Here is a 5180-nt window from a genome sequence, read left to right as displayed (position 1 = left end):
AATTTGTATTGTTTTATTTCTTTTGTGCTTTATTTTAATTTTGAAGGAGTTTCACATATTCTACGGTACTACATACATGCATATGAATGTACAATTTCAAACAAATTTGAAATTAGAACCAAAAAGAATTCAAGAGAAATATACAATATATATTCAATATCATCGGATGACCATATACAATTTTGAACAAGTTTCCATACATAATGTAATGCATATAAAGTTCTACGTCCTCGTAATGGTGTTCTCCTTTAGAATGGAGGACTTCCCCGCTGAACCATCCAGCTAGTTCCTCTTGAAGTGGTCGGAAGCGAGCTTCTGGACTAAGCATCATCCGAAGGTTATTCCTCTGAGCATTGGTATCACTCGGAACCCGCTCAGAGGTGTATCTCCGGATCATCTCACAGACATAGTATCCACATAGATTGGTCCCCGCTGGCTGAATATCCCCAGCATTCTTAGCCTTTGACCTTTTGAATTCTAGCTCTTTTTTGAATTCACCGACCTTTGTATCTACGAACCGTCTCCAAACCCTACGAGGCAAAGAAAATTAAATGAACAAGAGAGTTATTAGTTACTTGATATTAGGAAATGAACGAAATAGGCCGATCGATATAGAGCGCAAATGAATGAAAATAATTACTTCTGCAGCATTCTTCTCATGCCGCCCCAAAGCTTTGGATCCATATTCAGAGAGTCGTGGACGAGACATTCTGAGGTGTCAACTTTAATTACTAGCAGAATCCAGTGGAACCTGCGGACACGATACATGCACAGTACGTCATGCATAACTCATCGATTAGCCGGCCACATACCATGCATGGAGTAAACAAAAGAGAATGTGCTCAAGACAGAAACACTCACCCAAAATGGTAAGGAAATAGAATATCACTTTTGAGTTCCTGCTTTGTAAGAAACTGCCACAGGTCTGCCTCCATGTCGGCGGGGTGATGCTCCAACACATATCCATTAACGATGTGTGGGTCAATGAACCCAACATCATGGATGTTCCTTACTCTGCATTCCTTAATCTTCATTCTGCATGTATAATAGCGGACACAACAATATAGTTAGGACATATATATAGTGCAGGCAATATGAACGAGATGGGGTAGAAATAAATCACTTACAGAACGTAGCAACTGATGATAGATTTGTCGAGCTCGCGCAGATTGAAAAGCTGGAACAATTCACTCAGATGAAGTTGTACATAGTAATGTTTGAAGTGATGCTCATATCTAACTTCCGCATAAATATATTCTTTGGCGTTTTTATTTTTTATGTAACCCTTGTACCATTTCAGCAGACCTTTCATTTGTGGAGGTAGATCATTTTCCTGCGCAGGCTCGACGAGAGGCCCATTCTTCACATATGTAATTACTACCTCCTTCACTGGCGCCTCATCAAGGCCTAACAGTTCACGAAGAGTAATACCTAAGTTGGCCGCTTGTTCTCTGGCACTCGTTACAGTCAATCCATGTGCTGCCGCAGCTGCTATGATATCGGGGTCATCCGGACCGGCGGCTTTCACTATAAGCGGGGCAATCGATTGTTTACTTTGTTCCCCGAGCTGGGCAACTCGTTTCCCGCTTTTTTACTTTCTAATTCCGTTTTCTCGGCCTTCTCCAAGGCTTTGTTCTCCTGGTTCTCCGCCCGCTCTTTCTTCTCCTTCAACATGAGTGCCTGCCTACGAAGTTCACGTGCATAGTCGTCAGGCAGATTCTTCGCGGCTTGGGACGGTGTGCTCAAAAATGACTTAGCCCACTTCTTTTGCTCATCAGAAAATACTGGCTTGGGCTCGGGCTCTCTTTTCTTCTTGCAGTCCGCCTTCCATTTGTCATGATCAGCAGCCGCGGCCGCGGCAGTTTCCTCGGCACTACGTTCCCAAGGCCTTGTGGGGAGAGGCTTCAGTGATGGCTTCGGTACCTTTGTGGTCTTAGGTACATAAGGGTCCGGGTTAATAATCCAGGACTGCTTCTGCTTCTTTGCCGGAGGTGGATTGGGGGGCGGCGTCTGATCACCCGCCGGACGAGGACTGGGGGCGGCGTCTGATCACCCGCTGGACGTTGTGGACTGGGGGGCGTCGGCTGATCACCCGCCGGACGAGGACTGGGGGGCGGCGTCTGATCACCCGCCGGACGAGGACTGGGGGGCGGCGTCTGATCACCCGCCGGACGTTGTGGACTGAGGGGCGTCGGCTGACGTGACGGAGGTGTAGGTGAACCGCCACCACCACCACCACCACCACCGCCGCCGCCACCGCCACCACCACCACCGTAGGAGGGTGGACTTGTTGTCCTTGGCGCCTCGCCTGGAAACTTGATAAACTTCTTTTGCCATAGAATGAAATGGTGCTTGACATCTCCAAGTCTTTTCTCCCCTTCAGGTGTAGCAATGTCAATCTCCAGGTCCTCAAACCCTTGGACTATGTCCTCCACCGTGACACGAGCATAGCCATCTTGAATGGGGTTGTTGTGGTGGAGTGCTCCAGGTAAACATGGTAAAGCACTGCCGATGGCTACCTTCATGGACATCTTCCCGATAGGATAATACAGATGACATTCTTTCATCTCCTTTATATCGTCCACGGGGTAGCGAGGAGGCTCCGGTGCAGTAATTTCGACCTCCAGAGGCTCCGGTGCAGTAATTTCGATCGTCGGTGCATCTGCACCAGCCGGTGGGCCCTCCGTGGAAGCCACACTGCTTCTCCGCTGCTGGCTTCCGAGATCCGCTGGATGATCTTCATGCTGCGCCCGAGCTGCATCTCTTTCGGCTACTAGTACACTCACGGTTTTCTTCATCACATCCATTTCCGATGCCAACCGCGCCACAACATCTGCTTCCCGATCCATCTTTCTCTTACGGCTTCTGTAACCGTACGGGTCATCGTTCTGGGGGAACCCTATTTTCCACGGAATGTGCCCCATGCCTCGTACACGTCCTCCGTGTTCAGGATTCCCGAGGGCTTTTGTCAGTGCGTCGTTCTCTCTGTTGAACTTGATCTTCCCCTCTTGAGCATCCCTCATTGCGTCAATAAGGGCTTGGGTGGGTTTAATTATTTTGCCCCAGTAAACACACTCCCCTGTCTCCGGGTTCAGCGTTCCCCCATGCCCGTACCACCAGCTTTTGGCCCTTGGGTCCCATCCCTCCGTACCTGGACGGATTCCTCGCGCCCTCAGCTCGTTCTCCATCTTCTCCAACCTAGGCACCCAAAGGCGATACCCTCCTGGCCCCATAATATGATTGTACTCCTTCTTAGCCGCATTTTCCTTATTTTTTTCGATATTTGAATGAACTGCTCCGATTTCTTTTGCTTCACAAATTCTGGCCAATCATGTTTCAGTTTCTCATATTGTCCTTTGAAATCCGGAGTCTTGTTCTGCTTGACAAAGTTATGGGCTAGATTTTGCTTGAATTTCCGGAATGCGTCGGCCATCTTATGAAGAGCGAACTGTTTGACTAGCCTCCTCCTCTCCTTGTTTTCCTCAATCTTGTTACCCTCCTCATCGAATTTGTTGTATTCCAGAGGTAGAATGAAATGTTCCATAAGCTTCTTGAAGCAATCTTTTTTTGTTCTCTTATCGACAAAAGTGAAACCAGCAATTCGTGCCTTCTTTGGCTTATTCCACTCCTGGACGGTGATCGAGACGTTGTCTCTAACAACGGCTCCGCATTGGCTGACAAACTTGGTGGCGTTCTTGCGGGGCTCCAGCGGCCTGCCGGTTTCACTGTCGACAACCTCGATGGTGCATGTTTCTACTTGTTTCATCGTCTTGGTTGCGCCACGCTTTGACGACGTACTCGATTGTTTCGACGATCCGGCCGAGGGCTAAAATAAGAAAGAGAGTCGCGCGCGTTAGTACACACATATTTATTCAAATCAGTTAGTTTGTATCACCAGAGGCTCAATGTATATATATACCTCGGCGCCGGAGGTGGTTGCTACTTCCATTTGAAGATCGTCGTTTATCGACGTTTGTTCGGCATCATCTTGCTGACGGCGCCCTTCATCTTCACCGTCAAGGTTCAGATAAGAAGAGATATCATCTTCTTCTTGTCCGGTCGGCACATATAGAATATCGCCGTTTATGATGCCGAACATATGTGCTTCACCGTCCGGATCATAGTTGTCCATAATCGGGTCAGCTCTATCGTCCGCCATTATGTCAGTCCTGAAAACATGTAGTAAAAACAAATTAATTAAGTGAAGAAGGGGGGCGGTGGCGGTGGCGGTGGCGGTGGCGAAAGGGCGGTGGCAAAAGGAGGGGGCGAGGAAGGGGTGGGAGAGGGTTTACACTCAAGTTGTAATAGGGTTTACAATAAAGTTGCCACGACATGTTTAATATAGTTTTTATTCTAGATTTAAAGTTACCATTGTATTTAAACTAGTGGGTACCGGTGAAGGGGGGAAACATCCGGGAAAGTATTCCCGGTGTTTCGCGTTTTCAGACAAATGGGTCGGAGGGGGAAAGTTACGTGTTCGCTATGCTAGGGATGCGTGATGGACGAACGGGCTGCGTATCCGGATTCGTCTCGTCGTTCTGAGCAACTTTCATGTACAGAGTTTTCCCATCCGAGTTACGGTTTATTTTCTATTTATTTTCAAAGTTTTGGTTCATTTTCTAATATCCTGATTTAATTTAATTCAAATTATTAAATACAGAAACTGCTATGGGTACACGGAAGTGCACCCAGCAGTGTGTTCATGTGTATGACAGATGGGACCCGTTAACTGCTGAGTCAGCAGTCAACAGTCCCAGTTGACTGGTCAAAGTGGGCCAGGGGACCCGCATGTCATTCACTTTTAGTCCTAATTCAGATTAGTTAGATTAAATAGTTAATTAGTTTAATTAAACTTGATTAGTTAATTTAAACAGAATTAATTAGGTTAATTATTTAGTTAATTAATTGTTTAATATTTAATTTTATTTATTTATTTTCATTTTTTTAAACCGTTCCAAGGGCGTGGGCCCCGTTTGACATAGGTAAGGGGGGCCATTGGGGGCCACTAGTCAGCGACCCAGCGGGTGGCCCCGGGGGAATGCCACGTAGGCGGGTGCCGGAGAGAGCTCCGGTGAGCCTCTCCCGTGGCGGCACTTCACCGGAGAAGGCCGGAAACGCAGCAGAGGGGCTGGCGGGCCGGCGGCGTTGAGGGCGGGCGAGCGAGGCGGCGCGCGCACGGT

The sequence above is a fragment of the Triticum aestivum genome, chromosome 2A, assembly GCF_018294505.1.
Source record: "Triticum aestivum cultivar Chinese Spring chromosome 2A, IWGSC CS RefSeq v2.1, whole genome shotgun sequence".
Lineage (NCBI taxonomy): Eukaryota > Viridiplantae > Streptophyta > Magnoliopsida > Poales > Poaceae > Triticum > Triticum aestivum.
Note: the sequence above shows the minus strand (reverse complement) of the source record.